This window comes from Doryrhamphus excisus, chromosome 13 (genome assembly GCF_030265055.1).
Source record: "Doryrhamphus excisus isolate RoL2022-K1 chromosome 13, RoL_Dexc_1.0, whole genome shotgun sequence".
NCBI lineage: Eukaryota > Metazoa > Chordata > Actinopteri > Syngnathiformes > Syngnathidae > Doryrhamphus > Doryrhamphus excisus.
In genome coordinates, this window is record NC_080478.1 from 9,949,508 (window position 1) to 9,970,291 (window position 20,784).

At 40.4% G+C, this 20,784-nt stretch overlaps 1 long non-coding RNA gene across 2 annotated transcripts in view; it reads left to right on the forward strand.

Annotated features, from left to right (window-relative positions):
* The first annotated feature begins 5,097 nt into the window (after positions 1 to 5,097).
* LOC131140350 (uncharacterized) overlaps positions 5,098 to 20,784 on the forward strand; it is a 31,191-nt gene continuing 15,504 nt past the window's right edge. Inside the window, exons 1-2 of one of the 2 annotated variants that reach the window (XR_009132391.1) lie at positions 5,098 to 5,296; positions 14,303 to 14,378. This is a non-coding gene — a long non-coding RNA (uncharacterized LOC131140350). The remainder of the gene's footprint in view (positions 5,297 to 14,302; positions 14,379 to 20,784) is intronic. The other variant, XR_009132390.1, reaches the window with a different exon arrangement.

Genomic DNA, 20,784 nt, shown 5'->3' on the forward strand with positions numbered 1-20,784 from the left:
GATACTTCTATGTGAGAGGTGACCGCTCTTTAAATGTTTGCCAAAGGCGGGGACCACCGGCCAGTTCCGGTAATACCTCATAATGTCCCTGCATAGTGATCAAACAATGAAATTTAATCAGTAGCCTCCAGTCTACTTCCCATAAAAATGTGTTCTCTAATATAAAGTTCATTTCTATGAATATTAAAGCAGCATATCATCTGTTGAATATTTCATTTGAGCTCCACCTTTAATAATGCACAATGAGGAATAGAACATTGCCTACTTTGCCTGTGGACTGTGACTTTGTCCACTGTTGTGTAGTAGTACATCACACGCCACATTAAAAGTTGTGCTATCTGTAATAAAAGTGTTTTTATTTTTTATTTTTAAAATGACACTTTCAGAAGTGCATATTGTGGCGCTGCTTTTGGCCAGATTGGCTGTCAGGCTGAAATGTGGAAGAATGATGAAGGTTTAAGTAAATGTCTAAAGTGAAGCATTGCTTGACATTTCTGCCTTCTGGATGTTATTGGATTAAACTTTTAAATGAGATGGCAGTCGCTGTTCTTCAGATATGCTTTTTTTAATACTCTGTGCTACTTTTCCACAAGCTCAACCAGGTACTACCAGGTAGTACTTGAAGGTTTCTAAGTGTTCTGACTTGATAGATGCTGATTAGACGGCACTGGTGTGCTTTAGGTTGGCTACAATAAAAGCCCACTCTAAAATGATCAGTTTTACTGTACTGAAAAGGTTCAAAAGGGAAAACCAGTCAATATCTAGTGTGACCACAATGTGCCTTATGTCTACAGGCCATCAGGTTGTTGATTGTGGCCTGCAGAATGGTCTACTCCTACCATACTCAATAAGTGACATGTCTGGCCACGCAAGAAAGGGGATGTTTTCAGCTTCCTGAATGGGGCTGTGCATTATGATGCAACATGAGGTGATGGACATGGATGACTGGCACTTCAATGGGCCACTGGATCGAGTCAAGGTATTGGTGTGCAGTTAAAATATCAATAAAATGCACCTACAGTATGTTGTCCATCACATAACGCCTGCCCACACTTTCAACCGAGGGCCACTCAATCCACAACACTGACATCAGTAAACCGCTCACCCACACGATGACATACACGCTGTCTGCCATTGGTCGTTTAAAGTGAAAACAGGGACTCATCTGTGAAGAGAACACCTCTCCAAAGTGCCAGATGCACACTAAAGTCGGTTACAACGAATTGCGAAAAAAACCAAAACAAAGTACAACTAAAATAGCAGGGACTAGCCACAGGAAAAACTAACATCAGGAGTTTGGCGTCAGGTTACTATAAAAGTAAGAGCGAACAAACTACATATAAACTGAAACTGAAGAGGTAAAACAAATATTGGGGGGAGTAAAATCATTCTTGTGGATGCATCATAAAGTGAGAGGGCGCACAGATTTAAAATTTTTGCTCACTTCTGCAAAATCACCTCTCACTTTCTAATTTCCATGCTCGCTCGCTTCTATTTTCTGTGCTTATTCATTCATTCATTTGTTGCTTGTTCTTAAACCTGATTGGACATTAACTCATTTGTTTTTTTCAACACAACGACTTGCTCCCAAAGGCGTATTTATACATCTTTTAAAGAGGTAATAATGCAACTACAAAATAGAAGAGACGTTTGGTGCAGGTTTAACCCAAAATAACAACCATAAGGTGGCAGAAGTGCATTTTATAAGGGCTCGACCTGCATCTTTCCCATTGAAATACATTCATTCATTCATTCTTTACCGCTTATCCTCAGAAGGGTCGCAGGGGTGCTGGAGCCTATCCCAGCTGTCTTTGGGTGAGAGACAAGAGACTGGTCACCAGCCAATCACAGTGCACATATAGACACAGTCACATTCATACCTATGGACATTTTGGAGTCGCCAATTAACCTAGCATGTTTTTTTAAATGTGGGAGGAAACCGGAGTACCTGGAGAAAACCCACGTATGCACTGGGAGAACATGCAAACTCCACACAGAGATTCCAAGGGTGGAATCGAACCCGGGTCTCCTAACTGTGTGGCCTGCATGCTAACCACTCGGGTACCACGCAGCCCATTGAAATACATACTAATCTTTATATCTTTATATCTTTATATACGGAGTCTAGCCCAGGTACACAATATTCTACATGCCTTGGAAAACCTGTTAAAATCATCATTCATTCATTTTATACTGCTTTTCCTCCCGAGGATCGCAGGGGTGCTGGAGCCTATCCCAGCTGTCTTTGGCTGAGAGGCGGGGTACTTAAACGATGAAACCATTATTACTAAGGCAACAAAAACAGTTGACCCTTTCCAATACCATCCAGCTATCCATTTTCTATGAGGCTTATTCTCACTAGGATCATGGTGGTATGCTGGAGCCTATCCCAGCTGTCTTTGGGCGAGAGGCGGTGTACACCCTGGACTGGTTGCCAGCCAATCACAGGGCACATATAGACAAACAACCATTCACACTCACATTCATACCTATGGACAATTTGGAGTCGCCAATTAACCTAGCATGTTTTTGGAATGTGGGAGGAAACCGGAGTACCCGGAGAAAACCCACGCATGAACGGGGAGAACATGCAGTTAAAATCATCAAAAATACTTAAAATTTTACTTAACACAAAATTTCAAGTCATCAGACTAAAGTCCGAGTCATTGATGTCAATGTCCAAGTCAAGTTGCAATCCTGATGATGTAACAGACTGTATATAAGACGGACTGTATAAGAGTTGTCCTTTATTTATGTTATTTGCTAGCATCTTGTTCTAACCGTTGTGCCTTCAATGCGGTGTGGTGTCTGTGTTCAAGCAGTAATATTGATGTTAGACAAAGAAAGATGTTGAAACAGTTATGTAAGGTGCTACACGAGCACTCCGCAAGGCTTTAGATGCTTATAGAGTCTTAATTGTGTGACATTATAAGGATGCAAATGAAGTGTGTAGACATGGCAACCCTGTTTGAAAAAAGCCTTGAGGCCGTCGCTCCTTTTGTTTCCTTCCTCTCACAGCCCTCCTCTAATTATATTATCCCCGTCATTTGACTTACTTGCCGCTCTCCCACCCTCCTAAAATGCCGTTGTATGGCACTGTCATCAAGGTGATAATTGCATTTCAGTTCTCAGTAAGAGACATTCTTAATTATTTCAGCATTAGACGATAGTTATACAGGCAATTATGGCTTGACTTCACAATTATATACTTTGTTGGATTGCCTTTTATCACCGGAGCACAATGAGCCTTTTTTTTTTTTTTTTTTTTTAGTGGCTGACAAGCGAGGCACCACTTTCAAATACAAAAGATAAGCTTTGCAACGCTTTTTTATGGCTTCCATTCAAATGTAAACATTGTATGTGTTGAGGGGCTTTTAATCTGCTTAATGTTTATATACAGTAGTTGCAATGGAAAAGCCGTGAAAAGGACTATTTGCTCACTTGCTGGACTGCATCTCCTTTTAAACACGTTAAAACACTTTAATGTTGTATTTTTGTGTTAAACAATGCTAAAGTTTCCAACAATGAGTTTTGCACATTTGGGATGTCTCTCCCAAAGGTGTGTTTTTCTAACACTTCCTGGGCGTGCTGTATAAGCTGTTAGCTTTACAGGCTGACTGATGTCATTAATAGTATGTTTGTTTCCCTCCTCCCATCTATGGCATGCATTTGGGTGACACATTGTCCATACAGAGGAGAGTCACATATTTTCTGTGTGGAATTTGCCCATGGAAGAAAAACCAAGAGGTGGCCACCGTGTGTTATATGGTATGATGAATGCTGGTGTGATAAACTCATTGATCATACACAAGGAGAATTTCATGAAGAGAAGTGACAAACAAATGAAGAGGAGGCAGTACAGTACTGTACATGCAGGCTTTGGCAATGGCACTCCTCAAGATATAGCAGAGCAGAGGCTCAGAATTCTCATCTGCAGCGTGGAAAGAAGTTCCCAGCTCCATTATTTATTTTTTTTTTGTTTCAGAATTTGTCATTCAAGGGCGGCACGGTGGTCGATTGGTTAGCGCGCAGACCTCACAGCTAGGAGGACCAGGGTTCGATTCCACCCTTGGCCATCTCTGTGTGGAGTTTGCATGTTCTCCCCGTGCATGCGTGGGTTTTCTCCGGGTACTCCGGTTTCCTCCCACATTCCAAAAACATGCTAGGTTAATTGGCGACTCCAAATTGTCCATAGGTATGAATGTGAGTGTGAATGGTTGTTTGTCTATATGTGCCCTGTGATTGGCTGGCACCCAGGGTGTACCCCACCTCTTGCCTGAAGTCAGCTGGGATAGGCTCCAGCATACCCATAGTGAGGATAAGTGGCATAGAAAATGGATGGATGGTACTTGAGACTTGCAAAAGACTGACCTCTGATGAATAGTAAATATTTCTTTAATGTAGCACCCTGCCCAAAGACATCTGAGATAGGTTCCAGCATGCCTGCGACCCTCATGAATATAAGCGGTATAGAACATGGATGGATGGATATAATTTTTTAACCTAAATACCAGCTGATAAAAAGTGGAATGTGAAATATGAACATGTTTTTAAGTGAAAATGACCTAATACATAGTAACAGGCGTCCTTCTGTCTCAAGAGACAATTGCAGCACAAGCCTAGCCTGGGTGGACAGAGCAATGGTCGAGCCAAAGCCGCCATAAACTTATACCTTATAATAGTATGCAGTAATAAGTTAAAATAAGCCAAAATCCATCTTACATGCAAAAAAGGGCTTGCAAAATACAGTATATATTAGGAAAAATACTTTCAAAAAAACTAGTGGCATTGTCTTTATATGCAAATAGTTAATTTAATAAACTTAATAAAACATCCTACATTACAATGTATACATCTAGAAATAAACAGGACCTTTAAACTGAAGATACCTATTTCAAAAATCAGATCATCCAGATTTCATTTGTACTTTTGTGTTTTTAGTTTGCACTTTGTCATTCCCGCTGCAATCGTGTAGATCCCCCCTACCATCCTAACAACCTCATACACATAAGATATGCTGCTAATATTCTCCAACAGTGCTTAATATGTTTGAGGCCTAATTATGCAGTGGCACCCACCTGGTTGCGGCTCATAGCATGCTGCAGTCTGCCTGCTCTAAAGTCTTGGAGCAGGCATCAAAGCCACCTGGTTTTGATGATGAAGTCTTGGCACCAGTCCCTGTTGGCAGGATTAGAGAGTGTCACATGCTGGAAAAAAGGCTTCACCTTCTGCATGAACACGATAAGTATTTTTGCAATGCGGAAAAGTTACAAGACGGCTAAAGTGATTATTGAAGGTAAGCGTTCTGTAAATATGCAACTTATAGTTGTGAGATGTTGAGAAATGTAAAAGATCTCTCTGTAGGTTTTATTTAACACCAGACGTAAAGCAGCCTATTCAGCTTCCATTTCTGTTTTAGTGCTTTTTACAGTATGTAAACATGGCCAGTCACAATCTAGTCTTTGGACAGAACTGATTTCCGCTTGCCAGCAGCTAAATTGGGATCAGTTATTAGCAGTCAGCTCACCAGATGTCGACTTCAATAAACACACATTTGATATCATGGAATGGGCAGCACAGACAAGTGCAGGGGTATAGGGAGCCAACATTTAAATGAAAGTAAATTCACTTCAACTGTCCACAGATGTGCATTTACATTGTCTGCTAACGGCCAATTCATTATTATCCTGTTCTTAATTATTGTCCGCTAACTGCCAAGCTGGGCTTGTCTTTGGCTTGGTTATTGATGTATGTGATGCAGCCAAAACAACTGTTTACTTTAATTACAGGAATAACAAAACACAAACTAAACACCACTCAGTCAGCATTGTTGAGCAAGCCGTAACTTCCTTGCTGGTCGTATACATGCAAAGCGATACCACTCATCACCTCCTATAAAAGTAAGCAATGTAAAGTCACTACATTTATATTGATTGCAAAGAGAAACCTATGAATACAAATCTGAAACCTTAAAGTCACACCACTATTCACATAGGGGGAAAAAACTTAATTAGAAAGTCTGCTTACTAAGGTTGTGTGATTTTAGATGGCTGTTTTTTCTCCCAATATTCTTAAAAAAAACCTTCTGGAATATTCAACTGTACAAGGTATGCAACACCCTCCAAATGTGGGTTTTACTCCGGTTTCCTCCCACATTCCAAATACATGTTAGGTTAATTGGCGACTCCAAATTGTCCATAGATATGAATGTGAGTGTGAATGGTTGTTTGTCTATATGTGCCCAGTGATTGGCTGACAACCAGTCCAGGGTGTACCCTGCCTCTCAGTCAGCCGGTATCAGCTCCAGCATACCCCTAGTGAGGATAAGCGGCATAGAAAAAGATGGATGTTAGCATTGGGTGAGTACCTTGTGAGTACTGTTTCATCAATGTAACATAGTTTGTGTACTCTATAAGACTTTCAGTTGAAATGCTGGAGAAATCTGCTGCATAAAGTCCCTTTTTAAATATTTAATTTGTCTGCCCATGTATCCACTATCCAAAAGTAAATTACACTTGAGCAAAATAAAAATAAAAATACTCAAATACAGATGGAAGGGAGGCCTTTCTTTTTATGAATATTATAATTCCAGTTAATTTTAAACAACCTAGTTGATAGGTGCTGCTGTTTTGGTCACATGATTGTTATTATAAGCTCAGCAGTCTACTCTTTGTAGGCTCGGCATCCGCCAGGGAGGAGAGGGAAGGCTGCTGTGGAAGATGATAGATAGATGGATGGTGTATTTATCATAAGTGAATAATCCAGTCAGCCATTTATGAGAGAGCCATTGGAGATCACTTTTTGGCAGGTTCTTTTTTTTAATGTTTAGAACTTGTTTCAAAGTGACCCCAAAAGTAATTGTATTTTAATGAAACAACAATACCCTGAATATCATGCACCCCCCTACCACTAACACTCTTGCAGTGTGGTAACAAATGCACGGCAGTCATTGTCCATGTAGCAGGAGATACATCAAGACAACCGAACGGACATCAAAGATCAAATTACACCTGCCAGTTTGAGCCGCATTGATAACCCCCGATGTCACTAGGAATCTAATCAAAATCTAAATTGTGCCCTACTAAAACAGCCCCCCTTGATTAGTTCTCCAATAAAATCCATTTCCTGCCCCCGTGCCTATTTTAGGCCGTTTATTTCCCCTGTGGTATCAAGCAATAGGCCCTTTCCCAGGACTTCCATCTGAGAAGCCCGGCGTGATGCGTGTCTGTCTGCAGTACTTTACAAGAGCTTGATGCTTCTGTCCGCCCCCCGACCATTCCAATCATTATAGCAGCCCTACTATTAGCTTTTCCAATATTCACTGCCGCCTCTACCTTTTGTGTCCACCCTCACCAGAACTTAAACGGGCAGTGCTTCCACAAGATTGAGGCACCTTTTTTTCCTCCTCTTCTTCACTGCCTTGAATTGTAGAGCTGTCTGGAAGAGAGTGAAATAACACACACGGTAATGGGCATCCATCTGCTCTGCCTGTCACAGGGAGGACGCCTTGAATCATTCACCTTAAAAAAAAAATACTTCCCGATATTCACAATATGCCAATAAGAGTGGCTTTCATTTTTATGTAGCTTGAACTCTAGGGATGGTTAGATATGCGTAGATTATTTGTAGAAAATGACCATCTAGCACACCACACCCCCTTTTGGAAAAAAAAGGAGATTACTATTGTCATATTTGTCATATTCATCCATTCATTCATTCATTTTCTACTGCTTATCCTCATAAGGGTCGCGGGCATGCTGGAGCCTATCCCAGCTGTCTTCGGGCAAGAGGCGGGACTGGACTGGACCCTGGACTGGTCGCCAGCCAATCACAGGGCACATATAGACAAACAACCATTCACACTCACATTCATACCTATGGACAATTTGGAGTCGCCAATTAACCTAGCATGTTCATATTTGCTATATGAAAAGCCACAAAGCAGGGGTCTTAAACTCACAGTGCGCGACCCATTTGCGGCACCCCGAGTCACATTTTGTGGCCCACTCGGTATTAGACAAGCGAATATTACTCATAGGATGTACACATAAGCTTACACTGAAAAACAGTTTTGTAAGAAATTAACCCATTTTCTTGTCTTTATATAGGGTCATAGGTAAGCTGGAACCTATCCCAGCTGAATGCAGCAAAATATTCATTCATTCATTCATTCATTCATTTTCTACTGCTTTTCCTCACGAGGGTCGCGGGGGTGCTGGAGCCTATCCCAGCTGTCTTTGGGCGAGAGGCAGGGTACACCCTGGACTGGTTGCCAGCCAATCACAGGGCACATATAGACAAACAACCATTCACACTCACATTCATACCTATGGACAATTTGGAGTCGCCAATTAACCTAGCATGTTTTTGGAATGTGGGAGGAAACCGGAGTACCCGGAGAAAACCCACGCATGCACGGGGAGAACATGCAAACTCCACACAGAGATACCCGAGGGTGGAATTGAACCCTAGTCTCCTAGCTGTGGGGCATGCACACTAACCACTCGTCCACCATGCAGCCTTTGGAGGTGTTTGAAATCGCTAATACTGTAAATGGGATTTTCAACAGAAATTGGTATCGATTTAGCACATTTGTTTAAATGTGTTTTGTGTAGGTTGAAAGTCACAGAGAAATTAATTTGTATCTTGTAAGTTTTAATGGATATACTTATTTATTAGAGTGCTTCAGGATTGTTCATGAAATGTTGTATTGAAACAGGAGTTCAGAACATTCAGAAAGAGATCACCTAAAAAAATGTTTCCTTGTTTTCAATGGAGAATGCAAAACATTTCTTCAAAAGTACATATTTTACCTTATGAACAAGGTGAAAAATAAGATTGAGCTGCCATTGATTACTTATCAAGTCTTCTGTCCAGCAAGTCTAGTCTATTTGGCAAGGTCAAACGACTGCCATACTGTTAAAGGTCTGATTTTATAGTCACAAAGCTGGACTCCGGATTTGGCAAGCAGCCACAGGTCTTATTTAGTTGCTGATGTTTGTGTATTGAGTCTTTACACACTGGCTATTATTTATTTTAACACCTTTTTTCCATGAAGTTCACTTGGCCAAAGCTCTATAAATAAGCTCCATACAAGCTTGTTCTGTTAGCTCACTATCTCCGCCATCTTAAGGCAGTTAAAGGGTTAACTGCCTCCAATCCTACATCTACTAGAATGGAGTGATTTATCATTGGTGTGGACAAAAGGTGATTTGTTTACTCATAGAGCTGCCCCCCCGTCAGATATAAACCCAGCCGCCCTGCTGCAGATTCAATCTCTCCATCCTCTTGAAGAGTGACAGCTTGACATGTTGACGCACTGTGCCGTAATTATGTGTCACGCATATAAAGTTTTACTAAAACAGAAATTGACCATCCCGGGATGTTTTACAGCAGAATTACCTAATTTACTGTATTGACATTATTGACCCCTTTTATGGGCCTGGTGAAGGGATTCTGGTGACCTCAGCCAGTAAACACATTGCTGGGAATCAATACGACAAAGTCAGAGTTCACACGGCTCACCCGGTCACGCTGATTGCAGTATGAACTCCATTAAAAGTTTCCCAGGCCTAAAAGCCATTTTCGGTTGGATGTCTAGAGCAGAAGGGGAAAAAATCCGCCATTGGTTGTAGTGGTTAGAATTTGGGACTTTAATTGCAGGTGTGCTCACGTCAATAAGTCAACAGGTTCAATGTAGAGGGGATTTTCCCTTGAGGGGGGAAAATGTCTAAGATTAAAAACACTGAGGCTTGTCCCATCTACCCAACTGTGGTCTGCTGACGTCCATGCCTACATCTACTGCTGTCCTACTCAATCTCAATACCCCGGTCCAGTCATCTTGATAAAACCCGATACCACATAACCTCCAACGGCGAACACCATTACAGGTCATGCAATTCACAATTCGGCCAAAATATGGGGTAAAATATGCCTGTAAAATCACCAAAAACCTATATGCATTATGCATAGGTGAGAGTTCAAGATGCATTGCTTAGCCAAACAAGTCCATTTCACAAAAAGCTGCAACAGAACATACTGGAATTACCATGAATTATTATGATATTATTATTATATTTTTTTTAAAGGAAAACTGCACTTTTAAGGAATTTTGCCTGTAGTAATAAAAAAATATTAAATTTTAATCAACTCTAATTTAACATTTAATTCATAAACACATTTTTAAACACCCAAGATTAGATTAGGGATTAAAAAAACAAATGATAAATCTTGAAAATGGAGAGTGAGCCAATATTTCAGATGTTATGTGAAACATGAAGACACGTCTTTCCCTATTCTGTGTGTTCTAAAGGAAGGAAAACAGCTAGCATGCTAACAAAGCACATAATGGGACCCACCTATTTAGACTATAAAGGCCTCTAAAAAAAAAACCTCCAAAAGCTCCATGTCCCATTTACATAATGTGACCTGCATTTTAACCAAGATACTGCAACATTGGTATTGTGAGAGATAACACCGAAGAACTAATTTTCTGGTGTAGTGACACCTTTCTTGTCCAATAAACCATTCAGCACTAGTGCTACATGCCAAAGCTAGCAGAATGATGTGTTTCACTGTAGCTGTATCTGTATAGCACCCAGCAACGTTATTCTTTGCCTGGGGGGGGGGCATACAAATAAACCGTAGTCGTCAGAGCTGTCAGTGAAGTTTGCCATGTTTAATGATAGCAAATAGTCTTTCTATGCTGCTGTTGTTGTCGGAAGTAGTGTTTTTTGCTATGAAATCAATGTGCCCAGGAAAGGATTCTGGTAGTGCTTAACTTGACCAAAATACCATATTCAAGATTGTTGTCTTTCCACTGAACTTATTTTATGCTTCTTTTGCGTCTTTACGCTTTAATGTTAAAATGGCTAACTTGTTTTTACACTTGTATGAGGATTCTTCTTTCTCTTTTGGCTTTTCCCTTCAGGGGTCACTACAGGAAATCAATCTCCTCCATCCAACCCCATCTTCTGCATCTGTCTCTCTCACACTAACTACCCTCAGGTCCTCCTTCACTACATCCATAGACCTCCTTTTTGGTTTTCCTCTATGCTTCCTACCTGGCAGCATCGTTCTACCAATATATTCACTATCTCTCCTCTGGACATGTCCAAACCATCTCAGTCTGGCCTCTCTGACATCTCCAAGGCCTCTAACATGTAATGTCCCGCTGATGTGCTCCTGATCCTATCCATCCTGGTCACTACCAATGAGAACCTCAGCATCCAGTTCTGCTTCCTGTCTTTTCCTCAGTGGCACTGTCTCTAGTCCAAACAACATGGCTGGTCTCACCACACTTTTGTCTACCTTTTCATTTAATTTTAGCTGAAACGCTTCTATCTTGTATCATGATTAATAGAGGAATTTATAGCAAAGTTTATGATTTTATGAGGATATTTTTCAAGATAATAGTTTCCGTTGGATTTGACTTTCCTTACCCCAGAAACATTTTTGTTTGGACCATTTCATTTCAGAACACCTGGCATGATCATTACTCTAATTGCCCATTTTGTTCCCTGAATAAAGGGCAAACAAAATGAATTTAGGTTATTGAGTTGCCACCATAGTGTTGATTTGATTGAGTTGTCCGACTTAGGAGGTCTACAGTAATTGCATTTGCAAATTGTCACACATACACACACACACATACACACGTACCCCCTGACAGAGGTAGCAATCTAGTGCCCCCCCCCTCATCCCCCCACTGCTGCCACTGCGTGTATTCTTCCTTCTTTTCTCCAGCAGCCACAGCTCTTTGCTCGCCTCATCAGTCACTTCCTTCATCCATTCCGTCCGCAGGCTTTGGCCCTGCCTCTATTTAGAAAGATAAAGGCTTAATGGGCCTCTTTGTGCTACCGACGGCCACTCAGCCACCAGATAAATAATTATTTTCTCCCTCCGGTTCTTTTATCGCGAGCTTGCCTTCAATCGCGGCAAGTTACAGTAATGAATGACCTTTTGCAGCAGTTGTCTCCTTTCAGTCATCTGACTAATTGAACAGAGAGACCTAGCTGTTGCATGTATGGCTGGTGGGATTCTGTACGGGGAGGTGTGACATGTTTTGTGTGTTGACAGATAAATGGATGCATAATGTTAGTAGATAAAGAGAATGAGGCAGGCACCAGGATGGGAAAGAGTCCATATATGACCCCCAACTCTTTTTCTCTCGTGACATGTGGGCCGACCCTCTATGACCCCGCACCTCCCTTCCATTTTTAGCTATATATTTTTATTCCTTGGCACCTCTGTGTAGATAGGCCATTGGGTTCCTGTCTACCGGGGCAGCTGGCCGGCATGAAGGATAAGTAGATTCAATCGGGCGTTGCAAATCAACTTTTCCACTAGCATCCTGGGAAGACCTGATAATACAGGTTTCTAATATCAGGCCTGTCTGGGAGAAAGAGAGTGAAAGAGCAGGAGGAGGAGTAGGAGGGGGGGAAAGCAGGGCAGTGGAGGAAAGAAAGCAATGAACACATTGATTTGATGCAGCTCATCGTTAGTTGATAAGCACCCTGGTGTCCAGCTCAAAAATGAAATAGATTTGGTCTTTTCTTTTGGTGTCCATCCCATCCCAGTTTGGACATGTATCAGAGGCATCAGCCAGGCAGACTATTAGTAAGGGTTCCACTTTGTGGCTCTCCACCTGTCAACTTTCATCCGTTTCCCATTTTAAACGCTATAATTGACCAACATTTGATTGTAAGCTGACCTGCCAGATGGTTAGTTTCATGCGGCAATCCATGTGTGAGAGACACCGAAAGTGTTTTGAGGAAAATGTTTCGAAATCACAGTGAAATACAGCACAACAGATGTCAAACTAAGCATTGGATTTCACTGCAAATAAAACTACAATAGCAGTATTTAGCCAAGTGAAACATGTTGCATTATTCATACGGTGGATACCTGGACAGTCACGACTGTAGTTTTCTTTCTCTAGGGAGAATAATTGCTTGCCAACCCTGGCTGTCGTGTCAGCGTCTCGTTAGCACTGCCTGGTTTTGTCATCACTGGTGTCGGTCAGAAAGGTCAGTGGCGCAGCATCACCACTGTCACACCGTGCTTGCATTGGTCTGGCTCAACAGACTCTTTCCAGTACATTTGGGTATGCTCAATCAATTGTGGCTGATAACAAGTAGATACTGTAAACTGATACAAATATGTGTAAAACCACATTTGACATACTTCTTTCAGCTAAGTCACACCCATCAAACTATCAATTTTCAATATCCTTCAATTATATTGATATCTACTACATTGTTGACCCAAATATAGGACCCTAAAAAAGCTGAAAGTGCATATCACCTTATATTTGGTTGTATATTTACGTATACAAATAAACCATTATAAATAATAAACCAACACCAATGACTTATCCCTAAGCTAGTCAAAGCTTTGCTTCCTGTCACACTTGCACACACCGGTGGTCCTGAAGAGATGCAGCACATAAGGAGGACTTATGATGTCAACGAAGCAGAATTATCAAGCAACTGTTGAACAGCTTAAAAAAAAACCCCTATATATTTTCTGTGCAATCTTTTTCACTGCTCTTGAAAACAAAGAAATGCAAAGGTTTATTATATATGCTTGTTTCTTAGAAATAGTTTCCATGAATGGCTCTTGAAATAGAGGTGTTAAAAGCGACTGTTGTTAGTATTGGATTCAATTCAGCTCCGGAACCTTCCCCTTCTCTCTTCAATTGCCATTGTTCATAGGTTGAACGCCAAACTATGCCTCATACACCCATGTAAAGTATAAAATGTAAGCTGATTGATGGAATAGGAGTGTGTTAAAGTGCAAAATCTCAATGCTTGACGAAAAAACCTTATCAGTGAAGCATAAAGACATAAACATGTAGAAATTGTAGGCTTTTAAACAGTGGTACATGTATGCATGCCTGCAAGAATTGCATAATTTCAAATGAAAAAAAAACAAAACCACACCTTCCTTGAGGTTAAAGACTGAAGTGTCATTACAGATCCCGACAAAGGTGACTTGTATTAGCATGAACGCGGTCCCCCACGATGGATTTGTGTTCGGTTCGTAGTTCTGATCTTGAATAGCCGGCTCCCAAGTTTGCCTCGTGTGACCCATTCATTGACGCTGATGTCAGGTGGCCTGTTTGAAGTCAGGCTTGTGCTATAATCAATCTAGACTTCTTGCCACACCACTGAAAACTGCCCCAGGAGGTGTTTTTAAGGTGGTGCGCATTATTCACTATCATGCATGTGAAGTACTCACTTTGATCACTTCAATGAACTATAACATGAAATGAAAAACACATTGTGTTTTTGTCTTTCAGGTTATTTTCTACTCAACTAACGGTCTCTTAATGTGAAGAGCTGCTCATCCACAACTGATCCACTGCAACATTTCAGGTGAGGTGACTTTGAGAGTAGTGTCAGTAAATCAATTAAGCCCTCAAGTCGATAAATTAGCTGGCAGAAGATAATAGGAAGTCCTGTACAGTGCCACTTCCTATACTCCTGAATTTGACTTTGACAGATTGATGGAAAATTCCGTAAACGCATATTTACTTTGTTCATGTGTTGTTTCTAACTCAATATATTCAAGGCCAATAAAATCCCTGCAGTTTGTAACTGATGGATACTGAACTAGAATTGCACTACATGAAGGATGACCATGAATAATTAGGGAGTGTACTTCCACCGCCAACAAGATTTTATGGGGAATTATGGGAGAAAGAAAATGAGTATAATAACTCTTGTAACTTGTTATATCATAGCAATCTGCATACAGTATTTCACCAAAGTGAGTATAGCCCTCACATTTCAGCAACTGTTTTTTATTATACAGTATACAGTATACAGTATGCAGTGGTTCCCACACTTTTCCTGTACCCTTCAAACATTTGACTTGAAGTCATGTGACCACGATTCCAGCACACTAAAATAACATAAACCATAATAAGCACACAATAAAACATTTTCTTGATATACAATCATCCCTCACTACTTTGTGGATTGAATTACGCGGCTTCACAGTTTTAAAAATATATATTAATTCATAAATTGTGTTATTTCGTGGGTTGAATACAGCCTATTACCTATTACTCAAAAATATGTATATTTAAACAAATTGTACATATTTTCTGCCTATTTTAAAGCATAAAAATGACTAAATGGACTATAATAAATATATAAGGCAGGCCTAGACACACATTTATAGCAAACAAAAATGTATAATAGCACTCGGTGCAGAACTAACATTTCCACAGCATTTGCCCACTGCATTAACATTTGTGAAAAAGTAATAATTAAAAGGAGATAATAGTGAGAAAAATGTCAGTGTCACACGGAATACAACTATGGTGCATTCAAGGTCCAAGACACAAAATGGATGCAATGCCTAAAAAGACACATTATTAGTGGAGCATAAAGAGCTCAGTCCTCCATCATCTCCTGCCTGGAGATGCCCCACAGATGCTCAGTTGGGTTCCCAAGTTTATGGATCATGCTGTGCTTCACAATGTCAAAGTACATGTTGGAATTCACACGTACCTCAATAAACCGTAGCTCCCAGTACTGACAGCACTCGTGCATCCCCAGATCATGATGCAACCACCACCACCACCACCACCACACTGTGAGCATTTTTGCAAAGTTACCATAGTAATAGTTAGCAATTCGCAAGGTTTCACTTTCATTTTTAAATGTTTAGCTATGTAGCACAGATTTGACACAAGCTCTCTGGGTCAGCGCTTCATCAAATTCTACACCAACTACAGATTCCGCATAGTTGTTACATCAAAGCAAGTGCATGAGTATTCCAATAATCCAGAGGGGTTGTATGGATGGTAGCAGAGGGGGGAGGCATCAGACACGGAAGAAACCGCAATAGGGAAGTGGGGTCGGGACCTTCTGCTGCTGCCTGGGTAATAAACACAGGATTTGTGCTCAGAACAAAGAAGAAGAGGTGGAGCACCTTGGAGTGACAACGTGTGAACAATATCCTGCAGCAAGTAGCCTCAAACACAACGGCTGGAAAATAAACGATTGTTTAGGGAAGGGGAGAAAAGACACTTGCTAAATTTGCGCCTATTGATTCTACATCTGGCGGTGCTTGGCGTCTTGTAAACACAGTCACTATCCACATCGCCTTCTGCTCCGTCTGAGAGAATTTCAATGAAATGCTCAATAAGCCATCCACTAAAGCCCGTCTCATATACTTTGATCTTGGACTATGAGCGAATTAGGTTGAACAATTTTTGCCCAACATCAAGCGCTTCAGTCGGAGAGTTAGACATTCTTCGGTGGGAATATGTGCCAGCTTCCAAGGGCATGAATCAAAGGGGATGAGAAGGGAGTAGCTGCTATATTCCTTTGTTGCAAAGGCCACTCGGCTGGGCTTCAGCTCGCTGCGATGCCTCGGAGGAGTCGGCATGCAGCGTTGCTATTGATCTGTCTGTTGAAAGTTTCTGCTGAGTGATTCCATGGGTGAAACAGTGATGCATTTTTAAAGGCAAGCTAGAGTCCAGCCTGGACGTGTATCATTTATCTATACACACAAACCTAATTATAATCCGCATTGACTTCTTTATTGTTGTTTTGGAAATGTTTTGGACGTTTTAATTGGTGCTCTTACATGTGTGACTGATGGGTGACTCTAATGGGGAAGGGTTGCAGCACTGATGGGTAGCAGAGGTCACTCGGTGAATTGTTATTTCACATCCAGCGTGCAATGCTCTTAACATTGCCTCCCTCTGTAAGTGAACTATATTCTTAACAGTCATCCATTGTGGTGCCTATGACAAGAAAATAAGGCATTTCTCGCTGAGTCTATCAGAGAAATGACTTTGGAGGTATAGAGAGAAGAGGCTCTAGATCAATACGTTTCAAGCAGCCCTGAGTGTTTTTCTTTTTTCCTCAACTGCATTTCCACCTTCCTTTTGAGTTGTTTTGACCTTGATCTCCAAGAAGATACGTCTGCTCCACTTGCAAGCTTTCAGCACTCTGTGATTATCCAGTACGGCAAGAAAGATAACCTGCGTGGTGTGCTTCTGCCCCCCTCCCACCCCACAACCACCACCACCACCCTCGCGGCCATCACCATTATCTTGCCAATCCACAAGCAGAACAAAAGATGTCACCGTACAGCCATTGCACACTTTCATTCTAAGAAGAGCCCTAATTATTTTTATTCCCTTGCTGTCTAACTCTTCATGGTGATAATTGTATTTAAATGCAGAAACGGCTGCCACTGTCCTGATGGCGATGTCTAAATGGGTTCCTGTCACAGCCTTTTGAGCAAACTAGTGAGGCCTGAATTAATTGCACTAACTTCTGAGTTCTTTCCAATAAAACGTCAATATAGTAAACACTCACTATTTTGCGCTTTGCACTCAATTTTTTCCAAAACACATTAATTAAGAAGTAATTTCATGATTGAAATTATCATGGGCGTTGCACGGCCTAGTTTTTTTAATGCATATTGAAGGAAATTTTACATATTTTTCTGCATAAATTAAGCAATTTCAAACATAAAAATGGCAAAGCGAAGTAAAACACGAATGCAGGGCATTTATAAAACACATTCTAAGATGTTGTGATGATATGTTCACTAAGTTTCAGTAATGTTACTGATATAGTCAATGAGACACACAAGCACCAGACCTCATCGCCGGAACAACAGGCATTTATTTCGGGTTTGAATGATCTCACAGCAAGGCCATTAATCCTTAACATTAGCTCCTGCTGCGGTTGTAACCCATGCCAAGCTAAAGTGCAACTATAAACCTCTGATGTCACTTCCTGTCTGTCGCCCCACTTGGCTCCCAGAGCACCATCACACAGTTACAGCAACACACACGAGCATGAGCATTTATTTATGTCTACTATATTGGGTAATACGAGCATGAAGGTGACTATAGGGGTGTTATTTTATGTCTAGAGGGCTCTAATAAAAATGACGATTGGGTAATTTTTTTTCTTTCTTTTTTATTTTATTTTTTTTTAATTTTCTGATCTGACCCCTGATACCTGAATTTGGTTATGTCCAGATACTCATACAATTTTCTGATGTGCCACAAGAATATCAGCGAATGTCGCTAAAACAACATCAGCGTATGTCACTGTCAACACAAACCTACAGGTGGCTACATTAGCATTATTGTTGATTTTATATGAGGCTTTAATAAACTCCTCTCTGCAGGCAAGTGTGGTATTACTTTTGTGTCGTGTTTGTGATATTCGACTCTTTTGTGCTTGTACCTTGGCTGGTATTCTTGTAGCCATTTTGGCTGGCAACATTAAAGCTCAGATACGATTCAGGCATCCAAATATGTCTAATGTTCTACCTCAGACCAAATGAAGGACATGGATGCATGATGGGACAATCTTCCAAAACAAACATGGAGCGTGGTGGCCAGATGATTGCTCAAGAGAGGTGCCCGAAGAGGCGCCATCTGACTGCAACACATGTTATGACAGTTTGCGCGGAGCTATTCAATGCATGCAAAAATCAAATGATGCGCCACAGCCGGGGAACGCTCCCAATGAAAACAAAATGGGGGGCATTAGCATGTTTCAGCTGCGCTTCAATCAAGTTTGTCCGTGGTCTCTTTCTGCTCGACGTGTCCCTCAGAGGAATAGAAGGCAGGCAGAGCATAAAGCAACAACCGCATGGATATTAGATGGTTTAGAGGGAATTGTCTCCATGCACTACTGGCTTCTTTCAACCTGACTGCTATTCCAAGCCAAAGGGAATCATCTACGCTTACATTTGGCTGTTGCTCTGACTGACTGGCTGATTGCCAGCTGCATAATGCTTTCAAGGTTGATGGACATATTGGAATATTTTAGGGTGGTGCACCTAATATTCAGGATGTCCCCATTTAGAGGCAAAAAATGCAGCCAGTATGGAGCCAAGAGACTCACAACACAAATAGGTGGAATTGATTTTTTTTCCTTACCTCCAAGAAAGAGAATTCGCACAAAGTAATGTAAGAAAAGCTTAAATTCTCTGTTTTATCTCCAGCCCATCACCAAGAAACAAGCAGTGCAAGTTGTACAAGTAATATCAACAGTATCGCTTCTGTTTAGTGCAGACGTGATGGCAGCTGAAACCCAAAATGCATTACATTTTCATTATGACCTGAGCAATGTGGCACATTGCAAGGTGCACTCCTGGTGCACCCCATTTATTCTGAATGAAGAGGTGGCTGCTGCAGTTCAATGACCTCTTATCTGATGGTGTGCTGCTGTCATTGAAGCCATCAGAGTGAAAGGATTAAGCCTGGCTTATATCGATAGAAGTCCTGAATGGACGGAAACACACACGGACGATACACAAGCCATACTGTGCACATACACACAAACACACACATAAAACACTTCGTCCTTCTGAAATACATTAGAGAGGCGTATTAGGTCAGAGCTTCTGGGTAGGAAGATATGTTTTCATCTTGTGAGCAGATGAGGAAAAAGAGAAAGTCAATAGTGTTCCCTCAACTAGATATTAAACAAATCAGCCTTGGACGCCGCTCCATTCCTGGTTGTCAATAATACAATGAGATCATATTAAGTGTCCACCACAAAAAAATTACATCATAGACTGGGAAAAATTGGTTAGAGGACTGCTAAGATTCATTAATTACTACTTTTAATGATCCATTCTATTTTACAAAGGAATAATAAATTATGATTTTGATATGATGCTGAAATTCTACAGTGAAACCTCCAATCTCCAAAGTTGCTATAATTTCAGAACAGTTTTTCTTCAAAGGAAATAATATTAACTGAATTACAGTAATCCCTCATTTACTGTGGTTAATTCATTCCAAACCCGACTATGATAAGTGGATTTTTTGGAAGTAAGATTCCTTGATAAATTTAATATTTTTGTAGTTAGACCATAGAAAATCTGTTTGTGACCTTCTAAATGCAGTTTTTAACATTATTATGTATTCATTCACAAAACCGAATATATGTATTCATGTATATACAGTATTTAGAAACAAATGTGATGAGTGAAACTGAAATTTGAAAACCAAGAGAGTACATCTTGAGCGTTGTAGTCTCACCTCCAACTTTTTATGGTGTCACAAAAAAGACAAAAGAAAAAGCAAAACAGTTCATCCAGGGTTGTGCACACTTTTTTCACCGAGAGCCACATAGTGAAAAATGAACGGATGCAAAGATATTTTGTTAACCAACACATGTCAATATGCTAAGAATATATGTCAAGAAAAAAATCTTGTAGGATGTAGGTGAACGGGTGTCCCCTTTTCCCCATTTTTCTGTTTATTTTGACATTTTCAAAATATTTCAACATCCTTCATAAAACATATTTTTTGTAATATTAGGATTATATTCTAATATATTTACATCTATATTAATAATAATAATAATAATAATAATAATAATAATAATTTGATATTATTGAAATCATTACTAGCATCACATTTTTTCCCAAAATAATAAATTAATAAATGATCACTGTTTTGTGGTTTACTATGGCATATTATTAGTCGAAAAAATATTAATGTACAATTCAGATCACTAGTCATAGATTACATTACCTTCACACTACATGTACTGTTGTCACCTTGGTAAGTCCGACATGATAGAGTGGGGAATAAAGACAAAATAAGAAGGAATGGGAGGAGTAGTATCCACAACAATCCTAAAACCACCTCATAGCAGTGTTGCAGCAGTAGTAGCAAAATGATAGAATGGGGTGTTGGCTTTAACCAATTCAAAATGCTGATTTAATGCTTCACAGGTGTCACCTCCACGACTTAATAACACTAAGACTCTTATGAAA